General features: G+C 40.1%; 2 protein-coding genes across 2 annotated transcripts in view; one reads left to right on the forward strand and one right to left on the reverse strand.

Moving 5' to 3' along the window:
* Positions 1-16,993, reverse strand: part of LOC134840457 (adenylate kinase isoenzyme 6-like) — a 478,618-nt gene extending 461,625 nt beyond the window's left edge. Inside the window, exon 1 of the mRNA XM_063856265.1 lies at positions 16,984-16,993. The gene's annotated coding sequence lies outside the window, so the exon portion shown is untranslated. The remainder of the gene's footprint in view (positions 1-16,983) is intronic.
* Positions 1-27,247, forward strand: part of LOC134840454 (calmodulin-lysine N-methyltransferase-like) — a 525,993-nt gene that overhangs the window by 404,422 nt on the left and 94,324 nt on the right. The window lies entirely within an intron of this gene.

Here is a 27,247-nt window from a genome sequence, read left to right on the forward strand (position 1 = left end):
GATCTTGCAACTTGACACACATTATCTTGCTCAAGATTCCCCCGTTGTTTCCATGCTCTAGATGCGTCCATATGTTCGGCTTGCATTAAACTGCGTGAAGGGTTTCCTTGAAACCGCTATCATCTCCAGCTGTTCCCCTCCACTTGCATCCATCAGAGTCTAAGTTGTACGTTCCCGAAGAAAGATCCGTGTGAATCTCTCTCTCCTGGTTTTTCAGCTTGGTTTCCGTTAGTATCATGCACATATGCATCAGCCACTCCAGATTGCACTGGTCCTGTCTGACAATATGAAATCGCTGTGTGGGATCAGGATGTTTTCTGAGTATTCATTCGGTATTTCGAATTTGGTCTGGAAAGTTGTTCCCAATAGCGGGCTCGATTTTCTCTTGTTCCAACTTCAGTCCACGTCCACCGGTTTTCATTGACTCCATGAGCTTCTTGATCATTAAGTTTTCAATGTGGATAAGTCTTACCGCCACTTCCCGGACAAAAATGAGGTACTCGATGCAATGCAAGTGTCATGAGGGGGTCGATGCCACCACGTTTTGATGTGCTTGAAGTTAATAATGAGCTTGAGAAGGCGTGATTTGAGAATAAGGATCCAGTATACAACAGTGGCCGGTTCATAGTGGAAGAAAGACACTCAGGCTTGAAAGTGGAATTGAGATGCAGCACAAGGAAGTATCTGTCGCCCTACGGGTTGGAAGAGGTAGAGATCCAACATGAAGGACACAGGCTTACCGCGTCTGGCGCCCTCTACGTACCCCCCACTGAAGACAAGAGACTGAATCCGGTTAAAACTTCGCATCTGTCGATTGACACTCCTGGAGACAGGAGAAATCCTCCTGTGGAGAGAGAGTTGAGGATGCTTTGAAGCGAGAGCGCTCGGAAGTGATAGAGGGCGAAAACTCCCGACGAGTTCGATCTGGATTTTTTTCCAATAGCGGGCTCGACTTCCTCTTTTTCCACCTCCAGTTCACCGGTCTCCCTTGTCTCCTCGAGCTTCTGGATTATTAAGTGTTTGGTGTGGGTAGGTCTCCGTGATGGTTCCGACTCTAGTTTTTGTATCCAGTGGTCTTTCCGTCGCTATCAAGCCAAACGGGGGATCTCCATCCTTGATGTACTTTTCTGCAAATAAGTCGACTTTTTGCTTGGTTTGTCACTCTTGCTTATCTATCGGTAGGTTATACATCCACTCCAGAGTCCTCATGTTCATTTGTTCTCTCTTTTCTGTTTCGCGCTGCTCCAGATCCATCTCCCGTTCAACTGAACTGTGAGTTTTTTGCCAGAATGATGCATCATCATTGATGATCTGCCGCTCTTGGTCCGGAAGTAAAACTTTTACGCCCACCATCTCTGGTTCAATCTCATCCGGCTTTAATTTGTCAATCAATAAGTAGTATTCATAACTATTGTAAGTCATGCTGGTTTTCTTGCGTCCACCCTCCTCATCTCCATCCTCATGAGTTTGTCCGGTTCCACATTCTGTCCCGACTCATTCCAATCGTTATCATTCAAGTTTGAGATTTTCACCTCTGGTTCCCTTTTCGTTCACCTAGGATGCCGGTTACATTATCAAGTACAACAATTTTTACATGTTTTTGGGGAAACAACAATCTGAAAGTCTATACAACACCTCTTGTCTGGATCTGATCTTGCAACTTGACACACATTATCTTGCTCAAGATTCCCCCGTTGTTTCCGTGCTCTAGATTCGTCCATATGTTCGGCTTGCATTAAACTGCGTGAAGGGTTTCCTTGAAACCGCTATCATCTCCAGCTGTTCCCCTCCACTTGCATCCATCAGAGTCTAAGTTGTACGTTCCCGAAGAAAGATCCATGTGAATCTATCTCTCCTGGTTTTTCAGCTTGGTTTCCGTTAGTATCATGCACATATGCATCAGCCACTTCTGACTCCACTGGCAAATTTTCTCCTTCGCTCTTCTTTACTTGCATCATCCACTCCCCGGACTGTTGATCTGCTCCAAGTTCTTTAGCGTCTTCCTTGAACGATGCTCTTTTCTATCTGCTTGAGGATCACTTCTGGAATTCTCTCGACGACCGTTTGCACCACCTCTATATTCTAAAGTTTTTGCCTCCTAGCTCACTTTCTCCATCTGTACCTACCTTCGTTCTCCTTATTAACATGATTACCAATTCATTGTCCTTTTCACTCGCGTCCACGAATTTGTTGTCCGCCATGTTTTGCAACAATCTCATCAGATCATGCTCCACTACTGCTTACCTTTCTCGGCTTCCTCCAGGTCATAAACTTTTGCCCTAAACGTCTCCCTAACTAGTTTTGACTTTAGCAAAAGCTCCACGGGCATTCCCGATTGCCTCCCTAGGATTCTTGTCTTCTGGTCATCAGCCGGTTATTCTGGGTGATCTTCGATTAGTTTTCCCAATTTATTGAGCCATCTTGTAAGAAGCAGACCGCCATAACTCTCTTTGTCCATAAACGAAAATCCATCTTTGATCTCAGGCCTGTCAGTTTCCCTCTGATCTTTTCGCTCGTAGAATTCTGTCATTACTCTCAAGCTGTCTTCACTCTGTTGCTTGTCTCTGGTCAATGTGCTCAACTACTAGACACACGATCCTTCTCCCATCTTAAGTTCGATCCATCTAATACGTCTTCAACGAAGACGAGGCTTTGTTATTCACACGTAACTTGAATGAATTGCTGCCCAGATATGCTCTGTTTTTCTCCACGAAGGTAACTGCTGCAAAAATTTCCGCCTTGGCGCCCCATACTTCATATCTATGTTGCTCAAGACGGTCTCAATACGGTCTCAAGGCGGTCTTGCAATTCAACTCTTGCCATCGATGAAGTATACCAGAAATCACGACTACTGAATTGTATGTGCCTTCTCTGTTGTCATGCTCAATACCGGAGCCTCAGACAACTCCCGTTTTGTTCTCTGAAAGGACTCTTCTGATGCGTTATTCCATGTAATCTTCTTGCCTCTTTGTCTCATGAGTTGTTGTATCGGGTATACCTTGTCCGCGTAGCCTTTCATGAATTCTGTATACTAGATATTAGTTCGCGACACCAAGAAATCTCGACACATCAATTGGTGCTCGGCCTTTAGTGATTTCCAAGTTAGGACTGCCTCAACTGCGTCTGGATCTGGTCTGATGCCACGTTTGTTCACCATTACACCAAGGTATTCAATTGAATCCTTCAAGATTTCGCACTTCAGAGCTGCCCTTTTTATACACGCATACACTTCGTCTAGGCGCTCGATGTGATCCTCAGGAGTTGGCGCTGCAATCACTACGTCGTCCACATATCACATGACCAAGTTCCTATACTTCTTTTTCCCTCAAGTTTGTGCTTGTGACATCAGTCTCTGATACGTGGCTGTCGCATTGCATAGGCCTAAAAGCATCCTTTTCGATTGAAACAATCCCAGCTCGCAAGCAACACCGGTTTTATCCCTATCTTATTTCCTAAGCGGTACCTGCCAGAATGCTGACCCCAAGTCAAGAGTAGTAAAAAAAAATTAGCATCCCCTAATTTTGAAAGACTTTTGTCCATTCTCCTGACTTGATCGGCATCCTTCACCGTGAATTCAGATATCGAAACTCACAACAGAATCTCAATTGATCTTCTTTCTTTTTGACTATCACTACTCCACACGCCCACAGTGATTTGGATGGTTCTATCAAGTCATACTCTAATAACGTTTTAATTCTTTTCTACCTGCAACCGATTTGTGGGGGGTCATGCGCCTCGCCCCTTCCTGAGCCGTATCAACGGCTCCTCTAATTCTAGTTCATGTTCAGCAATGTTACAACACCCATTGTCCGCCTTATGTCTCGAGAAAACCTCTCGATTCCTATCTAGACATGATTGATGGCTTCGAGCTGTTTGTCCGCTATTTTTCTCCTTAAAGGCTCTATTTCGGGTAATACAGGTTTGTCAAAATCCAAATCTTCAGGTTCAATCAGCTCGAAAGTCCATCGTCCGTCTCTGACTTAAATGAACCTTTTTATTCGTATTTTATTCGCTTTTTTCTACTCAATCTAACAACTTTGTCCTTGTGTTTTGGACAATCAAGAAATTCACAATTTTTATTGTTTTCAGTATCTAGTCTTCACGGGCAGTGTATATCTCAGTTACCGCTCCCTCTGGGTTGTTATTGGTATATCAAGAGTTTTCAACGAGACACTGGCAGCACTTTGGCTACTTGGATTGGTTACTACACATACCTGTTTGTTATCACTGAGTTCGTTGAATCTCCTCAATCTCAAGCTTAAGATTGCAGCCTGAATGGCTTGCAACGTCACCCTCCTACTCATGAGGACTGGAGCTTTACACTACTGTGTCACTATCAAATTTACCGGTTTTATTAGGTACTTAATTCCGGTTTTCGAATCCTGAATATCGCCTTGTGAGACCGATTTATCTAGGTTTTCCGCTACAAAAAACTCATCCACAGATTGCATTTGCCCATATTTAATGCTATGACGTTGTTCTGCCTAGTAACCGTAGTGCCCCCTTGTTCCCTGCCGACAACCGGAATCTGGATCTTAGTAGGTCGCTCTTGTCGAATCCAATCCGGGTCCATATTTCAATTGGTATCACACTCAAGACGGTCCCCATATCTAGTAACACCTTCAAGGGCGTCTTCTTTCCGTTTATATCAAGTACATGAGCAGACACGCCCGCTTCCGTGTCCAGATGCTTGGCGTCCTCCTCAAGCATGGCGCAATGTCCAATTGAGCTGACTTTGAGCTCCTCTCGGCCAAGGAAAACCTGACACGCCAGGTCATCGTCACAAGTTATCGTCGTCTTCGTATAAAGGTTGATTCCATCTATCTTTAGCTTAACCTCGTGTGGACCATAGGCTTCGGTATATCTACTATCTATTCTGATCGATTTCCCACCACCTCTTCTCAGTAGCGCTCTGATGGCATTCGATGGAGTTTGAGGACTGATAGAGCGCAAATAGTCGGCATGTACATCTATGTGCATCAATGTTTGGTCACTTTGTTCGCTCAGGTTCTTCATCACTTCGTGGCCACCTACGGTGATTATCGACCTTATTCTGGCCCCAATTTTTGTGATCCCAAACGGCTTCCCGGTTTCCATCTTCAGAGTATTGCAATTGCTTCTTACCTTGAGATTGTCGCTGACCTCAGGTTCACTTCCTTCCCCTGACGATGGTTGTTCTTTCTGCTGTTTTTCTATCTCCTGTCTCAACATCAGCTCACTCACTTTCGTTGCTAAGTCATATTTCATTTTGTTGATAGCGTTTGCCCCGGTTTTCTGGTAACTTGTCTCCAGCATCCTTTTCGGATCTGTTTCGTAGCTTTCCATATCTTTAGTTACTGCCTTCTTGGATTTCGTCAACAGTTTATCTCTATTCAAGTCTTTGTTCTGCCAATCATTTTCTGCCTGTCTGCTTCTCGTTTTCTGCACTGCTACTAGCGCCAGTTTTTGCTTCGGATGGTTCTCAATCTTCCTGGCCTCCCAGAACAGAGGACAATCATTCTGAAGTGACCTTTTTGGCCACAGAAGAATCGCTCCAATCTTGATTATTAGGCCACTGTAGAATTCATATGTCTCCATCTGGTTCATATCATCCTAATCCGGTGCGTAACCCAGGCTCTTCATCCCTTGTTTGTATGAGGTGCATTTCGCTACGTGATGATCTGCTGACCCACAATTCTTGCACGATGTGCACTTGTCCATATCGTTTTTCGGCTTGTACCGCGTCGACCTCTGTTGTTCGCTCCCCCTTGAGGGTTCCGGTCTGTCAAAAATGATAATATCTTTGGCTTCAATACATGCATTTTGTAGATTTTGCCTCATCTCTTCTGGGTTTGGTGCATTATCTATTGATAGCGTGTAGTAGGTTTCCAACACCGTACTCAGATCGTCACTCTTTACTCCGTCGATGAATTTCGATGCAATTTTGAAGTTCCTACTGTTTGTGAACTCCTCCGGGTCATTTCTTCTCCTCATGCTCTCTAAATCATCCAAAAATTGATCGATCGACTCATCTCCATTCTTCGTCATGGCTTGGTGTCCCTTCTTTCCAGAGCCGAAACGGTTCAACAGTAATTCGAAAATATTGTCTGCTGTACCTAGTTCTTCTTCCTTCTTCGCCACCACGCTTTTTAGTGTTGTGCCTTCTAGATTGCTTAGGATCGCTAAGCAGGCTTGTCATTCATCATCCAAGATGTCCTGCTCTAGGTGTAACTTCGATACTTTGACATCGGAATTGTCCTTTTATTCTTTAGGTTTCTTGAAGATTTTCCTCGTTTTACCGCCCCGTTTTTCTGCTTGTGTCCGTGTTTTTTGTCTTCTATTCATCATGTCCCAAGTGTTCACCCATGTAGTGGCACCTGGTGCTATAGTTAATCGAACATTTAGTTTCCTCGGGAATCGAATGCATTTGAACAAATTTGAAGCCTTTTTTCTCTTGGCTGACTTCACTGGATCCGATCTTATGCTGTTTTGTATTGAAGGCAATGGAGTGGATTCTTGTTTCTTGCAATGTGGCTCTTCAAATTCTACTCTTGTCCCACGTTGTTTTGCTGTTTTTCTGGGACTGCTTTATCTTGGTTGATAGGATTTCTCAAGAGCGCATCCAAGTTGAACTGTATGGTACAGGAGCTCTCTGCTTAGTCTCTGCTCATCGTATCCATTCTTGTCTCAAAACTCCACCGTTTCTTCACTTCCTCTATATCTCTCTTGATAAACTTTTCCGTTCTTTTTCAGTCTGGCCTACTTTAGTAATTTCTCCTCAGTTGCTCGTGCCTTGGTGAAGTAGTTATCAATGTTCTCATATTTGATATGCCCGATCTCCCTTTTCACTTTTTCCCGGTCTTCGTCACCATATTTGAGCTTTTTGTCTATCCGATCTAGTTTTTGCATCAGTCCATCAGGTCTAGCGGCGGCCCCTTCCATTCTTTCGACGATCACTGTATGATTTTCTGGTCACAGCGTAGCTTCCGTGCTTTGTTTTCCTCCTTTGTGGGTCTCCATTATTAGTAATTATGGCGGAAACCGTCTCAAAGGTCTTGCGTTTGCCGGTCCCATTTATCACCTCTTCTCTATCTTTCGGTCTCATCCACACCATGGCGCTAAATCTCTCCGTCAAGGATGTCCTCTTCGGCTGGGAACCGTCTCTTATCGTTTCTGGGGTACTGCCAGTACTATCGTTACCATTACCTCCCGGTGAAAACTCAATTCGCTTCATGCTCATGGTTATTTGACATTGAAGTTGACTCCTTCGTCTTCTTTTCGATATCGTCTTTACTTTGCTCGGGTCTCGAGTTGTTCTTTGTTCCTCTGCGTATTCACCATGCTAACTGAAACATTTCTCTTCTTCAATCTCGGTATTGCTACCGCCGGTGTCAGTTTTGAATGTCTTTTTGCACGATTCTGCCTTTCTCTGGTAAAGGCACCCTTGTTCTCTTCATGAGTCCCTGTTTTCTCAAGTAATATCTGTTTACAATTTAAGTTTATGTAAAGTTTTATTAATAGATTAAAATTGAATTTTAAACATAAAAACAATTGCCAGATATCTAGTTTTTCAAAAACAACTTCGGTATATTATCTATTTCAACTGTCTGGCTTGAAAGTTTATGATCCTAGTGGTCAATTGTACTGTTCTTATTCCGAGACTCTAGCCTGGGGCAGTTAATTTAGCTTACTTGGTCCCCCAAAAACCCTAGTGTTGGGCAGCTAATTGAATTTCCCAAGACTCAACCCCTTTAGTGTTGGGCAGTTTTTTGAGCCTCCCATTAGTGTTCGGCAGTTGTTCTGACTTCCCAAGACTCAAGCGTTGGGCAGTTGATTTAGCTTCCCAGGACTCAAATGTTATGAAGTTGATTTGGCTTCCCAGGACTGAAGTTTTGGGCAGTTCGTTTAGGTTCCCAGGACTCCAGCAACATGTGTTGGGCAGCTAATTGAATTTCCCAAGAATCAAGCCCTTTAGTGTTGGGCAGTTTTTTGAGCCTCCCATTAGTGTTGAGCAGTTGTTCTGGCTTCCCAAGACTCATGCGTTGGGCAGTTGATTTAGCTTCCCAGGACTCAAACGTTGGGAAGTTGATTTATCTTCTCAGGACTCAAGTGTTGGGAAGTTGGTTTAGGTTCCCAGAACTCAAGCAACAGGTGTTGGCCAGTTGTTTTAGCTTGCCAGGACTCAAGTGCTGGGCAGTTGGTTTAGATTAACTGGACTCAAGGAAACCAGTGTTGGGCAGTTGTCTTAGCTTCCCAGCACTCAATTGTTGGGCAGCTGTTCAAGCTTCCAAAGACTCAAGCGTTGGACAGATGATTTAGCTTCCCAGGGCTCCAACAAACAACTGTTGGGCAGTTGTTTTAGCTTCCCAGGACTCAAGTGTTGGGCAGTTGTTTTAGCTTCCCAGGATTCCAGCAAACCAGCGTTGCGCATTTGTTTTTCAGAACTCAAGCGTTGGGCAGATGATTAAGCTGACCAGGACTCAAATGTACCTCGTGTAAAATTTCCTACCCCCCACTATTGCTGCCAAAAATCGATTGAAATGTCCATAGAGTTTTTTCTTGTCCCTAAATCAATTGCAATCGATTGGTTTTTTAACGCCAGGTTTTCTTTGAAAGTGTTCAAAAATCTCAAAACAATTGTATTACATCAACTATGAAAAAAGTATCGCTTAAAAAATTTGTCTTGTTGTCACGCATTATCTCCACTACTGTTGTTGATATGGGATTCTTTGCCTTATTAGTTTCAGCTCTTGTTTTTATCTTTATTGCAGTCATAACATAACCGAATCGACGTTGTCGGCTGTTTGCTTACAGTAAAAAAAACTGCTTACAGTAAAAAAAAATGTTTGCTCGATTCAGTTTTATACCTTTTTCCTGGAATAGGTTTATATTGGACAGTGGACCTTTGATTCATTTCAATTATATCAATCTGAAACCCGCCTTATCTCAACATAAAATGCACTCTAGAAAATAAATTCAGTACCCACTGAGTGACTACGGCTCAGGAACCGATTAATTAAGTCAATTAGGATAACTCGAGAAAATTAATAACGTTGACTGGTTTTAACTGAAGAAGTTTTTTCGTCTGGACCATTGAATCGCTTCACTAGTCGACCTACCCAATGAAGGTGTTTTTTTTTTCAGTGATGGCACTCTCGTAAGATCTCGTGGTGTCTTCTACAAGACAGCTCTACTCGAATGGACTGCCGCCAGACCGTTTTGCGGTCAACTTTCCCGCTATTTTTAATCATTTTTTCTGATGTTCTGACTTTTTCCATTTCAGTTGCTGCGACAAACTTGAGCATGACATGGCCAATTCGAATTTTTTGAAAAAAAGCATCTCACTTTGAAATCAACAAGAAACTTCAGGATTTGACCGACTGCCTCACGAGCTGTACAGGAAATGACTATCCAAAATAAACTCCTCTTAAAAATGCAACAGGAAAAACTTAATGAGGTTGGTCACACAGTTCAAAAACACAATCCTTCAAGATGACGGATGGTTCATTTTTTTGTTTCAATGTTGCAAGTATGTTGAACTTGGAATTTACCTAGAAATCAAGTTAAAGTACATCATGTGGACTGGTGTTTCTTCAATGAAGACAAAAAACTCCTTATTTTGACTTGAAGAAGAAAAAGAAGAAGAAGAAGAAGAAGAAACAATTCACTTAATTTACAGATTAGTCAATGCCTTATTATAGTAAAAGTGTGTTAAAATTAGCTACAAAGTCAGAATAAGTTTTCATGTTTGATTAAAATGAGATGAAACAGCTTAAAACATAAACGATGTAAATTTACAAAAAAAACCGCGTCAAAACTGAACATATAATTGCAATCAACTAATGTAAACGGAGTTCACGCCATGTATTGGTATGCGTACATGTAGCGTTAGATTTCATTTGAGTACTAAAGATTTCTTTCATTTTTTCGAATGTTGATGTGGTAAGTTCGAAAATGTGTAATTTACTGACCAATGAATTTCACTTTTTTGATGTCAGATGAAAAAGAAAACTTTTTTGTAGAGAAGCAGTCGAACAGTGGTTATCAAATATTGTTTTCTTTGTTCGTTGATTTACTCTATAAATCTCAGTCGGTGCCTCAAGGCATTTGTAAAGCTTGCCTTTTGTGAGTGAGATACTGATTTAGATATTTAACACATTTCAGTTCAAATCTTTTCTCAATTCCGATGAATGATTTTTTTTCCGTAGTGCGGCAAAAGGCTTAAACTTTGATTTGAAAAGTGTGCGTTTCGAAGCCCAACTCAACTGTTTTTCTATGTACATCATTAAGTCGCACTGATTGGCTTCAAAAGCATCGCTGCTTAACCTAATTGGCTTAAAACTAAACATGGAAGCAAAGCAATCAAAGGCAATCTGGAAAGTTGTAGTCCAAATAAATATATCATTTTAATTCTTTGGGCCAAATCTTGCAAAATTTTTTTTTGTTTGAGATTAAAAAAAAAACGATTAGAATCAAGCATCAGACTTGAAAGATTGCATTCATTTTTATCTGCTAAATATTGGTCATTCATAATCATTTGGTCAATTTTCACATTCTGTCAATTTTTTTTTGATAAAATGTTACAAAATTTGATTTTGATGCATTTTGATGCAACACTAGCCTGGGGTAGTTGATTTAGCTTACCAGGTCCCCCAAAAACCCTAGTGTTGGGCAGCTATTTGAATTTCCCAAAACTCAAGCCCTTTAGTGTTGGGGAAGTTGTTCTGACTTCCCAAGACTCAAGCGTTGGGCAGTTGATTTAGCTTCCCAGGACTCAAATGTTGGGAAGTTGATTTGGCTTCCCAGGACTGAAGTGTTGGGCAGTTGATTTAAGTTCCCGGGACTCCAGCAACAGGTGTTTGGCAGCTATTTGAACTTCCCAAGACTCAAGCCCTTTAGCGTAGGGCAGTTTTTTGAGCCTTCCATTAGTGTTGGGCAGTTGTTCTGGCTTCCCAAGACTCTTGCGTTGGGCATTCGATTTAGCTCCCCAGGACTCAAATGTTGGGAAGTTGATTTGGTTTCCCAGGACTGAGGTGTTGGGCAGTTGATTTAGATTCCCAGGACTCCAGCAACAGGTGTTGGGCAGCTAATTGAAATTCCCATGACTCAAGCCCTTTAGCGTTGGGCAGTTTTTGAGCCTCCCATTAGTCTTGGGCAGTTGTTCTGGCTTCCCAAGACTCTAGCCTGGGGCAGTTAATTTAGCTTACCAGGTCCCCCGAAAACCCCAGTGTTCGGCAGCTATTTGAACTTCCCAAGACTCAAGCCCTTTAGTGTTGGGCAGTTTTTGAGCCTCCCATTAGTCTTGGGAAGTTGTTCTGGCTTCCCAGGACTCAAGCGTTGGGCAGTTGATTTAACTTCCCAGGACTCAAATGTTGGGAAGTTGATTTGGCTTCCCAGGACTGAAGTGTTGGGCAGTTGATTTAGGTTCCTAGGACTCCAGAAACAGGTGTTGGGCAGCCATTTGAACTTCCCAAGACTCAAGCCCTTTAACGTTGGGCAATTTCTGACCCAACCATTTGTGTTGGGCAGTTGTTCTGGCTTCGCACAAGACTCAAGCGTTGTGCAGTTGATTTAGCTCCCCAGGACTCAAATGTTGGGAAGTTGATTTGGCTTCCCAGGAATGAGGTGTTGGCCAGTTGATTTAGGTTCCTAGGACTCCAGAAACAGGTGTTGGGCAGGTATTTTAACTTCCCAAGACTCAAGCCCTTTAGTGTTGGGCAATTTTTGACCCAACCATTAGTGTTGGGAAGTTGTTCTGGCTTCGCAAGACTCAAGCGTTGGGCAGTTGATTTAGCTCCCAAGGACTCAAATGTTGGGAAGTTGATTTGGCTTCCCAGGAATGAGGTGTTGGCCAGTTGATTTAGGTTCCCAGGACTCCAGCAACAGGTGTTGGGCAGCTATTTGAACTTCCCAAGACTCAAGCTCTTTAGTGTTGGGCAGTTTTTTGAGCCTCCCATTAGTTTTGGGCAGTTGTTCTGTTTTCCCAAGACTCTTGCGTTGGGCAGTTGATTTAGCTTTCCAGGACTCAAATGTTGGGAAGTTGATTTGGCTTCCCAGGACTGAAGTGTTGGGCAGTTGATTTCTGTTCCTAGGACTCCAGAAACAGGTGTTGGGCAGTTGTTTTAGTTTGCCAGGACTTAAGGGTTGGGCAGTTGGTTTAGATTACCTGGACTCTAGGAAACCAGTGTTGGGCAGTTGTCTTAGCTTCCCAGCACGCAACTGTTGGGCAACTAATTAAGCTTCCCAAGACTCAAGCGTTGGACAGTTGATTTAGCTTCCCAGGACTCAAATGTTGGGAAGTTGATTTGGCTTCTCAGGACTGAGGTGTTGGGCAGTTGATTTAGGTTCCCAGGACTCCAGCAACAGGTGTTGGGCAGCTATTTGAACTTCCCAAGACTCAAGCCCTTTAGAGTTGGGCAGTTTTTTGAGCCTCCCATTGGTTTTGGGCAGTTTTTCTGGCTTCCCAAGACTCTTGCGTTGGGCAGTTGATTTAGCTTTCCAGGACTCAAATGTTATGAAGTTGATTTGGCTTCCCAGGACTGAAGTTTTGGGCAGTTCGTTTAGGTTCCCAGGACTCCAGCAACAGGTGTTGGGCAGCTATTTGAACTTCCCAAGACTCAAGCTCTTTAGTGTTGGGCAGTTTTTTGAGCCTCCCATTAGTTTTGGGCAGTTGGTCTGTTTTCCCAAGACTCTTGCGTTGGGCAGTTGATTTAGCTTTCCAGGACTCAAATGTTGGGAAGTTGATTTGGCTTCCCAGGAATGAGGTGTTGGCCAGTTGATTTAGGTTCCTAGGACTCCAGAAACAGGTGTTGGGCAGCCATTTGAACTTCCCAAGACTCAAGCCCTTTAGTGTTGGGCAATTTTTGACCCAACCATTAGTGTTGGGAAGTTGTTCTGGCTTCGCAAGACTCAAGCGTTGGGCAGTTGATTTAGCTCCCAAGGACTCAAATGTTGGGAAGTTGATTTGGCTTCCCAGGAATGAGGTGTTGGCCAGTTGATTTAGGTTCCCAGGACTCCAGCAACAGGTGTTGGGCAGCTATTTGAACTTCCCAAGACTCAAGCTCTTTAGTGTTGGGCAGTTTTTTGAGCCTCCCATTAGTTTTGGGCAGTTGTTCTGTTTTCCCAAGACTCTTGCGTTGGGCAGTTGATTTAGCTTTCCAGGACTCAAATGTTGGGAAGTTGATTTGGCTTCCCAGGACTGAAGTGTTGGGCAGTTGATTTAGGTTCCTAGGACTCCAGAAACAGGTGTTGGGCAGTTGTTTTAGTTTGCCAGGACTCAAGGGTTGGGCAGTTGGTTTAAATTACCTGGACTCTAGGAAACCAGTGTTGGGCAGTTGTCTTAGCTTCCCAGCACGCAACTGTTGGGCAGCTGTTTAAGCTTCCCAAGACTCAAGCGTTGGACAGTTGATTTAGCTTCCCAGGACTCAAATGTTGGGAAGTTGATTTGGCTTCTCAGGACTGAGGTGTTGGGCAGTTGATTTAGGTTCCCAGGACTCCAGCAATAGGTGTTGGACAGCTATTTGAACTTCCCAAGACTCAAGCCCTTTAGAGTTGGGCAGTTTTTTGAGCCTCCCATTGGTTTTGGGCAGTTTTTCTGGCTTCCCAAGACTTTTGCGTTGGGCAGTTGATTTAGCTTTCCAGGACTCAAATGTTGGGAAGTTGATTTGGCTTCCCAGGACTGAGGTGTTGGGCAGTTGATTTAGGTTCCCAAGACTCCAGCAACAGGTGTTGGGCAGCTATTTGAACTTCCCAAGACTCAAGCTCTTTAGTGTTGGGCAGTTTTTTGAGCCTCCCATTAGTTTTGGGCAGTTGTTCTGTTTTCCCAAGACTCTTGCGTTGGGCAGTTGATTTAGCTTTCCAGGACTCAAATGTTGGGAAGTTGATTTGGCTTCCCAGGACTGAAGTGTTGGGCAGTTGATTTAGGTTCCTAGGACTCCAGAAACAGGTGTTGGGCAGTTGTTTTAGTTTGCCAGGACTCAAGGGTTGGGCAGTTGGTTTAAATTACCTGGACTCTAGGAAACCAGTGTTGGGCAGTTGTCTTAGCTTCCCAGCACGCAACTGTTGGGCAGCTGTTTAAGCTTCCCAAGACTCAAGCGTTGGACAGTTGATTTAGCTTCCCAGGACTCAAATGTTGGGAAGTTGATTTGGCTTCTCAGGACTGAGGTGTTGGGCAGTTGATTTAGGTTCCCAGGACTCCAGCAATAGGTGTTGGACAGCTATTTGAACTTCCCAAGACTCAAGCCCTTTAGAGTTGGGCAGTTTTTTGAGCCTCCCATTGGTTTTGGGCAGATGTTCTGGCTTCCCAAGACTCTTGCCTTGGGCAGTTGATTTAGCTTTCCAGGACTCAAATGCTGAGAAATTGATTTATCTTCTGAGGGCTCAAGTGTTTGGCATTTGATTTAGGTTCCCAGAACTTCAGCAACAGGTGTTGGGCAGTTGTTTTAGTTTGCCAGGACTCAAGGGTTGGGCAGTTGGTTTTAGATTACCTGGACTCTAGGAAACCAGTGTTGGGCAGTTGTCTTAGCTTCCCAGCACGCAACTGTTGGGCAGCTGTTTAAGCTTCCCAAGACTCAAGCGTTGGACAGTTGAATTAGCTTCCCAGGACTCAAATGTTGGGAAGTTGAATTGGCTTCCCAGGACTGAGGTGTTGGGCAGTTGATTTAGGTTCCCAGGACTCCAGCAACTGGTTTTGGGCAGCTATTTGAACTTCCCAAGACTCAAACCCTTTTGGAATTGGGCAGTTTTTTGAGCCGCCCATTGGTTTTGGGCAGTTGTTCTGGCTTCCCAAGACTTTTGCGTTGTGCATTTGATTTAGCTCCCCAGGACTCAAATGTTGGGAAGTTGATTTGGCTTCCCAGGACTGAGGTGTTGGGCAGTTGATTTAGGTTCCCAAGACTCCAGCAACAGGTGTTGGGCAGCTATTTGAACTTCCCAAGACTCAAGCCCTTTAGTGTTGGGCAGTTTTTTGAGCCTCCCATTAGTGTTGGGCAGTTGTTCTGGCTTACCAGGACTCTTGCGTTGGGCAGTTGATTTAGCTTTCTAGGACTCAAATGTTTGGAAGTTGATTTGGCTTCCCAGGACTGAGGTGCTGGGTAGTTGATTTAGGTTCCTAGGACTCCAGAAACAGGTGTTGGGCAGCCATTTGAACTTCCCAAGACTCAAGCCCTTTAGTTTTGGGCAGTTGTTCTGGCTTCCCAAGACTCTTGCGTTGGGCAGTTGATTTAGTTTCCAGGACTCAAATGTTGGGAAGTTGATCTTCTCAGGGCTCATGCGTTTGGCAGTTGGTTTAGGTTCCCAGAACTTCAGCAATAGGTGTTGAGCAGTTGTTTTAGCTTGCCAGGGCTCAAGTGTTGGGCAGTTGGTTTAGATTACCTGGACTCTAGGAAATCAGTGTTGGGCAGTTGTCTTATTTTCCCAGCACGCAGTTGTTGGGCAGCTGTTTAAGCTTCCCAAGACTCAAGCGTTGGACAGTTGATTTAGTTCCCCAGGATTCCAGCAAACCAGTGTTATGCAGTTGTTTCAGCTTCCCAGGACTCAAGTGTTGGGCAGTTGTTTTAGCTTCCCAGGATTCCAGCAACCCAGTTTTGGGCATTTGTTTTCTAGAACTCAAGCGTTGGGCAGTTTATTTAGCTTTCCAGGACTCAATTGTACCTCGTGTAAAATGTCCTACCCCCCACTATTGCTGCCAAAAATCGAATGAAATGTCCACACACTTTTTTCCTGTCCCTGAATCAATTGCAATCGATCGGTTTTCTAACACCAGGTTTTCTTTGAAAGTTCTCCAAGATTAAAAACGTTTGATTTACAAAGATTCCAAATTTTGAAGTCCGACTAAGTAAAAACTCAAGAAGTGTTCAAAAATCTCAAAACAAATGTATTACATCAACTATCAAAAAACTGTCGTTTAAAAAAATTGTCTAGTACCTGGTTGTCACGCGTTATCTCCACTACTGTTGTTGTGTGGGATTCTTTGCCTTATTGGTTTCTTAGAATTGAAATTTAACTCCGATCACCCCACACAATTCAGCCAGACTACCTTTTGTATTTCCAGTTCGCTTTGAGGTACCTTCGCGTTTCAGCTCTTGTTTTTATCTTTATTGCAGTCGGACTCTGATTTTTAAAATATATACAAATTGACGTTGGCGTTTGTTTGCTTACAGTAAAAAGAACCCGCTTTTTGCAACTTTCAACCGCAATTCGTATCCTAGCCAACCCCCTGTCTAACTTCCTCCCTTCATAGCCCCACTCACACTTAAGTGGAAAAACCCTTCAAGCGCGATGCGGCTAAACCACCCAAGAGAAATCCTGTAGATTCTGTTTCCAAGCTCTGCTAAAATAAAAACGTTTGCTCGAGTCAGTTTTATACCTATTTCCTGGAGTATAAAGTGAATACCATAGGTTTATATCGGACGGTGGAACTTTGATTCATTTCAATTAGATCAATCTAAAACCCGCCTTATCTCAAAGTAAAATGCACTCTAGAAAATAAATTCAGTACTCACAGAGTGACTACGGCTCAGGAACCGATTAATTAGGTTAATTAGGATAACTCGAGAAAATTAATAGCGTTGATTGGTTTTAACTGAAGAGGCTTTTTCGTCTTGACCATTGATTCGCTTCACTAGTCGACCTACCCAATGAATGAGTTTTTTTTTCAGTGATGGCACTCTCGTAAGATCTCGTGGTGTTCTCTATCGGGAACAAGACAGCTCCACTCGAATGGGTAGTTATTGGACACAATGCGAATAGCAATTTGCCGCCAGACCGTTTTGCGGTCAATTTTCCCGCTATTTTTAATCGTTTTTTTTCTGATGTTCTGACTTTTTCATTTCAGTTGCTGCGACAAATTTGAGCATGACATGGCCAATTCAAATTTTTTGAAAAAAAAAAACATTTCACCTTGAAATCAACAAGAAACTTCAGAATTTGACCGACTGGCTCTTGAGCTGTACTACTGAAAATGACTATCCACAATAAACTCCTCTTAAAAATCTAACAGCAAAAATTTAATAAGACTGGTCATACAGTTCAAAAATACTATCCTTCAATATGAGGGATGGTGCATTTTTTTGTTTCAATGTTGCAAGTATGTTGAACTTGAAATTTACATAGAAATCAAGACAAAGGACATCATGTGGACTGGTGTTTCTTCAATGAAGACAAAAAACTCTTTATTTTGACTTGAAGAAGAAGAAGAAAAAGAAGAAGAAACACTTTACTTACTTTACAGATTAGTCAATGTATTATTACATTAAAAGTGTAGAGTTAAAATTGGAATTTACCTAGAAATCAAGACAAAGTACATCATGTGGACTGGTGTTTCTTCAATGAAGACAAAAAACTCCTTATTTTGACTTAAAGAAGAAGAAGAAGAAGAAGAAACACTTTACTTACTTTACAGATTAGTCAGTGCCTTATTATAGTAAAAGTGTGTTAAAATTAGCTACAAAGTCAGATTAATTTTTCATGTTTGTATAAAATGAGATGAAACAACTTAAAATATAAACGATGTAAAATTACTAAAACCTTGTCAAAACTGAACATATAATTGCAATCAACGAATGTAACGGAATTCACGCCATGTATTGATATGCGTACATGTAGCGTTAGATTTCATTTGAGTACTGTAGATTTCTTTCATTTTTTCGAAAGTTGATGTGGTAAGTTCAAAAATTTGTAATTTACTGGCCAATGAATTTCACTTTTTCGACGTCAGATGAAAAGGAAACTTTTTTGTAGAGAAGCAGTTGAACAGTGGTTATCATGTTCAGTGGTTATCTTTGTTCGTAGATTTACTCTATAAATCGCAGTCGGTAGCCTCAATGCATTTGTAAAGCTTGCTTTTTGTTAGTGAGATACTGATATAGATATGTAACACATTTCAGTTCAAATCTACTCTCAATTCCGATGAATGGTTCACTTTTCCGTAGTGCGGCAAAAGGTTTAAATTTTGATCTGAAAAGTGTGCGTTCCGAAGCCCAACTCAACTGTTTTTCTATGTACATCATTAAGTTGCACTAATTGTCTTCAAAAACATCGCTGCTTAACCTAATTGGCTGAAAACTAAACATTGAAGCAAAGCAATCAAAGGCAATCTGGGAAGTTTTAGTCCAATTGTATATATCATTTTAATTCTTTGGGCCAAGTCTTGCAATTTTTTTTTCGTTTGAGATTGAAAAAAAAACGAATAGAATCAAGCAACAGATTTAAAAAATAGCATTCAATTTTATCTGCTAAATATTGGTCATTCATAATCAGTTAGTCAATTTTCACATTCTGTCTATCGTTTTTGATAAAATGTTACAAATTCTGATTTTGATTGCATTCAAATTGAACTGATTTATGGCAAAAAAATAGTGAGTTGGAGCAAGGAATGTTGTAATTGACTCAACGCATCAAGTGAAATTAGGGATAATAAAAATCTTATACAGTCATCTGCATATTATACCAAAGTTCAAGAGATACTTGTTTTTGTATATCAATGATATATAATTTAAACAACAATGTACCTAGTACAGTGCCTCGTTTCATGCATCTTATAACTTTAAGCTAGTCAGAAAAAAACTTCATTCACGTTCACTCTTTGAAGGCGTTCAATGATGAATTCTTTAATTAATGCATTTGCTTCCTTTAAAAATTTCAACAATGTAATTTTTTTTCTAAAACAATTTGTGAAATGATTTCGAAAACCTTTGAAAGATCCAATAAAGCTGCATGAGAATTTGGAGAATCCGTTTCCTTTCTGTTTCTTTTTTTAGAATCTGTTTCCTTTCGGATACTTTCTATAACGTAAATCAAGGCATATTATGATGAGAACTTCTTGGAAAATCCAAAATGAAAGGGTGTCAATTTTTGGTATTTGTTCAAATGCTCTGTTATTTGAGCATGGATAGTTTGTTCAACAATTTCGGAAAACGCACATGTTTTTGAACTAGGGCGACAGTTTTTGCAAAAAATATGGCAATAATTCACAAGGGTGTGAACTTTGCTCTCTTTAGTTCAGTTGGAAAAATTTTCTCATCTATGCAGGCAATAATAGCAAAAGTAAATGTCACAATTATTGACTGGCCATCGGTTATTGCCAATCAGGTTCGCTAGAAGGTCAAAAAGCTTTTTTGACCGTACATTCTTAAAGTACATCATAGCATTGTTTCACTGTTATGTGCTGAAAATGAAAGGTGTGGAAGCTCAGACTTAACTGGAATATAAGGATGAGACTAAAAAGAGCCAAAAAATCGGCCTAAGTTTGAAAATACACAGTTAAAACGCTTTGGAGTTTTTTTATACTGTGTTATTATTTCATTGAACGAGTAACGTATCGCGTAACTATTCTGATGCTTGAACAGGAACTACAAACCTGGTTGATAAAATCCATTTTTGCTGAACTATGTTCAGAAGTGAGGAGACACTTAGCAAATGTTTTTCTTGTTAACTGGATTAGTTTCAAAATCTTCACTTCGTGTGACTTACAAAGTAATTATGAAAAAATCAGTCAGTTTGGGTGATCACCGCGCACCCTTTTCGGTTTTACTATGGAAACGTTTTTTCGGGAGCTTAAATATCTCAGAAACCAGTTTTTCTATTCGATATATACCGATTAAAAGCGCAAATAAAATAATAAAATTTATTATTAAGCATCACAGATTGGCTTAAAAGAATAAATTTTAATCGCCATAGTCTAAACTAAGAACAAAAAACACAAAAATATTTTTTTCTGAGAAATCTTGCACCGTTTTGAAGAGCATATCTGCGGTTTTTGGATCTAATTTGGGTATCTGATGAGATTGTTTCATTTCAGCGTAGTTACTTTTTCATATGAACTTGATAACAATGAAGAGTTACTAAAAGAACCTCAAAATGTTTGCACTAAAGCCTTGATAACGTCTAAAAAATCTAACTTTACATCGACCAATTCCTCCGTATTTTAAACTAATTTTGAAAACTTCTGGTTAAGTTTCTGAACATTTGCATTAGAAAATCTTTTCTAAAAATCCTAGAAGAGTTACTGTGCATATTGAGATTTTTTTTGGGGTTAAATTTTTGATTTAATAAAAAGCTAATTTCTCTAAAGTATTGACATATTCTTTTGCGTCCAGTTCAATTGAAAAACAGTCATTTAATCCAATCAATGTAGTTGCGTGTTCAAAATTGCGAGGCTTACTACTTTTCACCCGTTCCACTAGTCCAGACAGTGGTTTTGATGCTGATTCAAACAAAAGAAAAATCCCTCAAAATGCCTCTCGTACAAACCCTTTAGGTTTTTAAAGAAGATGTTGAGCCCCCCAAAAGATTATTCAACATAGTGTTAAGACAGAAACAAGTTGCTCGGAAACGCATAATCTGCTATCAACAACTAGTAACAATGTGGATCTTCCTCAGAGTGATCAGGTTGTTTCTGATAAAATTAAGTCAGTATTGACCCCCACAGTATTGCATTAGAAAATCTTTTCTAAAAATCCTAGAAGAGTTACTGTGCATATTGAGATTTTTTTTTGGGGTTGATTATATTTTTTTTGGGGCTGATTCAAACAAAAGAAAAATCCCTCAAAATGCCTCTCGTACAAACCCTTTAGGTTTTTAAAGAAGATGTTGACCCCCCCAAAAGATTATTCAACATAGTGTTAAGACAGAAACAAGTTGCTCGGAAACGCATAATCTGCTGTCAACAACTAGTAACAATGTGGATCTTCCTCAGAGTGATCAGGTTGTTTCTGATAAAATTAAGTCAGTATTGACCCCCACTGACAAATTGACCCAATCCATGGAGCCAAGAGATTATTTTGCCTCGGAAAATTATCCCAAAGATCTCAATAATGGCTTTTCAATGGCTCAGTATTTTTCCGATGTGCAATATTTGGCTCAGTTGTTCAATTCGGCAAAACTTACAAACAGGTTCTCCGCAAGCAGGTCCTAGACTTCTATAGTTACACTAGCCTTCCAAAATGAATACAAAATTTTTAATGACCCTACTCTTTTAAAACAATTTTGAAGAAAAATCTTTGCATTCCTTCTCACTTCTCTCTGGAAAAAAGTGAAAAAACCGAACTGAAGTAGGTAACAAAAAAATTTATGGGTACAACCACCCCAAGATCATCTCACCAAATGCTTTTATTTTGAAGTATCTTATAAAATACTTTCTATTTAGAAAAACAGCTTATTTATTCAGACTTTTTTTACTCTCATGATTCAAGTAGCAAAAATACTCTCATGATTCAAGTAGCAAAATTTTCAATTGTGAACAGTAGTTTGTTGGAAAATTTTGAGTTTCTTTTTGCTTTTGTTCCAGCTGAAAAAAATGTCATCGGACTGATGACTGTTTGGTCGGCTAACCATGGTACAGTACAGGTAATAAAGTTGCTTTTTGTACAGTTTCAAACGATTGGAAACCTCTCAATGGAGTAAACTTTTGTCTATAGTTCTTTGAATTCGAAGGGCTATGCTGTGATTTTGAAAACTTGTGCCCCGGTCTCAAACTTTTACGCAATGGATCCAAAGTTTTTAGACTGAAGATTTCAATGCCCTCTCATATGTTGACATACTGAGTCCAAAAAACGGTAGAGCTAGGACTCAAATGTTGGGAAGTTGATTTGGCTTCCCAGGACTGAAGTGTTGGGCAGTTGATTTAGGTTCCCAGGACTACAGCAACAGGTGTTGGGCAGCTATTTGAACCTCCCAAGACTCAAGCCCTTTAGTGTTGGTTAATTTTTTGAGCCTCCCATTAGTTTTGTGCAGTTATTCTGGCTTCCCAAGACTTTTGCGTTGTGCATTTGATTTAGCTCCCCAGGACTCAAATGTTGGGAAGTTGATTTGGCTTCCCAGGACTGAGGTGTTGGGCAGTTGATTTAGGTTCCCAAGACTCCAGCAACAGGTGTTGGGCAGCTATTTGAACTTCCCAAGACTCAAGCCCTTTAGTGTTGGGCAGTTTTTTGAGCCTCCCATTAGTGTTGGGCAGTTGTTCTGGCTTACCAGGACTCTTGCGTTGGGCATTTGATTTAGCTTTCCAGGACTCAAATGTTGGGAAGTTGATTTGGCTTCCCAGGACTGAGGTGTTGGGCAGCTGATTTAGATTCCCAGGACTCCAGCAACAGGTGTTGGGCAGCTATTTAAACTTCCCAAGACTCAAGCCTTTTAGTGTTGGGCAGTTTTTGAGCCTCCCATTAGTTTTGGGCAGTTGTTCTGGCTTCCCAAGACTCTTGCGTTGGGCAGTTGACTTAGCTTTCCAGGACTCAAATGTTGGGAAGTTGATTTATCTTCTCAGGGCTTACGTTTTTGGCAGTTGATTTAGGTTCCCAGAACTTCAGCAACAGGTGTTGGACAGTAGTTTTAGCTTGCCAGGACTCAAGTGTTGGGCAGTTGGTTTAGATTACCTGGACTCTAGGAAACCAGTGTTGGGCAGTTGTCTTAGCCTCCCAGCACGCAATTGTTGGGCAGCTGTTTAAGCTTTCCAAGACTCAAGTGTTGGGCAGTTGTTTTAGCTTCCCAGGATTCCAGCAACCCAGTTTTGGGCATTTGTTTTCCAGATTTCAAGCGTTGGGCAGTTTATTTAGCTTCTCAGGACTCAAATGTACCTCGTGTAAAATGTCCTACCCCCACTATTGTTGCTAAAAATCGATTGAAATGTCCACACAGTTTTTTCCTGTCCTTGAATCAATTGCAATCGATCGGTTTTTTAACACCAGGTTTTCTTTGAAAGTTCGCCAAGAATAAAAATGATTGATTTACAAAGGTTCCAAATTTTGAAGTCCGACCAATTAGAACTCAAGAAGTGTTCAAAAATCTCAAAAAAAATGTATTACATCAACTATCAAAAAACTGTCGTTTGAAAAAACTGTCTAGTACCTGGTTGTCACGCGTTATCTCCACTACTGTTGTTGATGTGGGACTCTTTGCCTTATTGGTTTCTTAGAAAAGAAATTGAACTCCGATCTCCCCACACAATCCAGCCGGACTACCCTTTGTATTTCCAGTTCGCTTTGAGGTACCTTCGCGTTTCTGCTCTTGCTTTTTTCTTTATTCAGTCAGACTCTGATTTTTAAAAAATAACCAAATCGACGTTGCCGGTTGTTTGCTTACCTGAAAAAGAACCCGCTTTTTGCAACTTCCAACCGCAATTTGTATCCTAGCCAACCCCCTGTCCAACTTCCTCCCTTCATAACCCCACTCACTTTTAAGTGGAAAAACCCTTCAAGCGCGATGCGTGCTAAACCACCCAAGAGAAATCCTGTAGATTCTGTTTCCAAGCTCTGCTTAAATAAAAACGTTTGCTCGTGTCAGTTTTATACCTATTTCCTGGAGTATAAAGTGAATACCATAGTTTTATATTGGACAGTGGACCCTTGATTCATTTCAATTAGATCAATATAAAACACGCCTTATCTCAACATAAAATGCACTCTAGAATATAAATACAGTACTCACAGAGTGACTACAGCTCAGGAACCGATTAATTAAGTTAATTAGGATAACTCGAGAAAATTTATAACGTTGACTGGTTTTAACTGAAGAAGTTTTTCCGTCTGTACCATTGAGTCGCTTCACTAGTCGACCTACCCAATGAAGGTGTTGTTTTTTTTTCAGTGATTGCACTCTCGTAAGATCTCGTGGTGTTCTCTATCGGGAACAAGACAGCTCTACTCGAATGGGTAGTTATTGGACAAAATGCGAATAGCAATTTGCCGCCAGACCGTTTTGCGGTCAACTTTCCTGCTATTTTTAATCTTTTTTCTGATGTTCTCACTTTTTCATATCAGTAAAAATTTAATAAGACTGGTCATACAGTTCAAAACTACTATCCTTCAATATCCATAAAACATATCTAAATCATTATTTAGAATACTGATTTAGATATTTCAGTTCAAATCTTTTCTCAATTCCGATGAATGATTCACTTTTCCGTAGTGCGGCAAAAGGCTTAAATTTTGATTTGAAAAGTGTGCGTTTCGAAGCCCAACTGAATTGTTTTTCTATGTACATCATTAAGTCGCACTGATTGTCTTCAAAAACATCGCTGCTTAACCTAATTGGCTTAAAACTAAACATTGAAGCCAAGCAATCAAAGGCAATCTGGGAAGTTTTAGTCCAATTGTATATATCATTTTAATTCTTTGGGCCAAGTCTTGCAATATTTTTTTTCGTTTGAGATAGAAAAAAAAACGAATAGAATCAAGCAACAGATTTAAAAAATTGCATTCAATTTTATCTGCTAAATATTGGTCATTCATAATCAGTTAGTCAATTTTCACATTCTGTCTATCGTTTTTGATAAATGTTACAAAATCAGATTTTGATGCATTCAAATTGAACTGATTTTCGGCAAAAAAAATAGTGAGTTGGAGCAAGGAATTTTGTAATTGACTCAACGCATCATGTGAAATTAGGGATAATAAAAATATTATACAGTCATCTGCATATTATACCAAAGTTCATGAGATATTTGTTTTTGGTATATCAATGATGTATAATTTAAACAACAATGTACCTAGTACAGTGCCTCGTTTCATGCATCTTATAACTTCAAATTAGTCAGAAAAAAACTTCATTCATGTTCACTCTTTGAAGGCGTTCAACGATGATTTCATTAATTAATGCATTTGCTTCCTTTAAAAATCCCAACAATGTAATTTTTTTTCTAAAACATTTTGTGAAATGATTTCGAAAACCTTTGAAAGATCCAATAAAACTGCATGAGAATTTGGAGAATCCGTTTCTTTTCTGTTTCATTTTTTAGAATCTGTTTCCTTTCGGATACTTTCTGTAACGTAAATCAAGGCATATTATGTTGAGAACTTCTTGGAAAATCCAAACTGAAAGGGTGTCAATATTTGATGTTTGTTCAAATGCTCAGTTATTTGAGCATGGAGAGTTTTTTCAACAATTTTGGAAAATGCTTATGTTTTTTTTTGAAATAGGGCGACAGTTTTTGCGAAAAATATGGCAATAACTCATAAGGGTGTGAACTTTGCTCTCTTTAGTTCAGTTGGAAAAACTTTCTCATCTATGCAGGCAATAATAGCAAAAGTAAATGTCACAATTATTGACTGGCCGTCGGTTATTGCCAAGCAGGTACGCTAGAAGGTCAAAAAGTTTTTTTTGACCTTACAGTCTCTAAGTACATCATAGCATTGTTTCACTGTTATGTGCTGAAAATGAAAGGTGTGGAAGCTCGGACTTAACTGGAATATAAGGATGAGACTAAAAAGAGCCAAAAAATCGGCCTAAGTTTGAAAATACACAGTTAAAACGCTTTGGAGTTTTTTTATACTGTGTTATTATTTCATTGAACGAGTAACGTATCGCGTAACTATTCTGATGCTTGAACAGGAACTACAAACCTGGTTGATAAAAACCATTTTTGCTGAACTATGTTCAGAAGTGAGGAGACACTTAGCAAATGTTTTTCTTGTTAACTGGATTAGTTTCAAAATCTTCACTTCGTGTGACTTACAAAGTAATTATGAAAAAATCAGTCAGTTTGGGTGATCACCGCGCACCCTTTTCGGTTTTACTATGGAAAAGTTTTTTCGGGAGCTTAAATATCTCAGAAACCAGTTTTTCTATTCGATATATACCGATTAAAAGCGCAAATAAAAAAATATAATTTATTATTAAGCATCACAGATTGGCTTAAAAGAATAAATTTTAATCGCCATAGTCTAAAGTAAGAACAAAAAACACAAAAATATTATTTTCTGAGAAATCTTGCACCGTTTTGAAGAGCATATCTGCGGTTTTTGGATCTAATTTGGGTATCTGATGAGATTGTTTCATTTCAACGTAGTTACTTTTTCATATGAAGTTGATAACAATGAAGAGTTACTAAAAGAACCTCAAAATGTTTGCACTAAAGCCTTGATAACGTCTAAAAAATCTAACTTTACATCGACCAAATCCTCCGTATTTTAAACTAATTTTGAAAACTTCTGGTTAAGTTTCTGAACATTTGCATTAGAAAATCTTTTCTTAAAATCCTAGAGGAGTTACTGTGCATATTGAGATTTTTTTTGGGGTTAAATTTTTGATTTAATAAAAAGCTAATTTCTCTAAAGTATTGACATATTCTTTTGCGTCCAGTTCAATTGAAAAACAGTCATTTAATCCAATCAATGTAGTTGCGCGTTCAAAATTGCGAGGCTTACTACTTTTCACCCGTTCCACTAGTCCAGACAGTGGTTTTGATGCTGATTCAAACAAAAGAAAAATCCCTCAAAATGCCTCTCGTACAAACCCTTTCTTTATTCAGTCAGACTCTGATTTTTAAAAAATAACCAAATCGACGTTGCCGGTTGTTTGCTTACCTGAAAAAGAACCCGCTTTTTGCAACTTCCAACCGCAATTTGTATCCTAGCCAACCCCCTGTCCAACTTCCTCCCTTCATAGCCCCACTCACTTTTAAGTGGAAAAACCCTTTAAGCGCGATGCGTGCTAAACCACCCAAGAGAAATCCTGTAGATTCTGTTTCCAAGCTCTGCTTAAATAAAAACGTTTGCTCGTGTCAGTTTTATACCTATTTCCTGGAGTATAAAGTGAATACCATAGTTTTATATTGGACAGTGGACCCTTGATTCATTTCAATTAGATCAATCTAAAACACGCCTTATCTCAACATAAAATGCACTCTAGAATAGAAATACAGTACTCACAGAGTGACTACAGCTCAGAAACCGATTAATTAAGTTAATTAGGATAACTCGAGAAAATTTATAACGTTAACTGGTTTTAACTGAAGAAGTTTTTCCGTCTGTACCATTGAGTCGCTTCACTAGTCGACCTACCCAATGAAGGTGTTGTTTTTTTTTTCAGTGATTGCACTCTCGTAAGATCTCGTGGTGTTCTCTATCGGGAACAAGACAGCTCTACTCGAATGGGTAGTTATTGGACAAAATGCGAATAGCAATTTGCCGCCAGACCGTTTTGCGGTCAACTTTCCTGCTATTTTTAATCTTTTTTTTGATGTTCTCACTTTTTCATATCAGTAAAAATTTAATAAGACTGGTCATACAGTTCAAAACTACTATCCTTCAATATCCATAAAACATATCTAAATCATTATTTAGAATACTGATTTAGATATTTCAAACATTTCAGTTCAAATCTTTTCTCAATTCCGATGAATGATTCACTTTTCCGTAGTGCGGCAAAAGGTTAAATTTTGATTTGAAAAGTGTGCGTTTCGAAGCCCAACTGAATTGTTTTTCTATGTACATCATTAAGTCGCACTGATTGTCTTCAAAAACATCGCTGCTTAACCTAATTGGCTTAAAACTAAACA

The sequence above is a fragment of the Symsagittifera roscoffensis genome, chromosome 2 (genome assembly GCF_963678635.1).
Source record: "Symsagittifera roscoffensis chromosome 2, txSymRosc1.1, whole genome shotgun sequence".
In the NCBI taxonomy this organism is placed as follows: Eukaryota; Metazoa; Xenacoelomorpha; order Acoela; family Convolutidae; genus Symsagittifera; species Symsagittifera roscoffensis.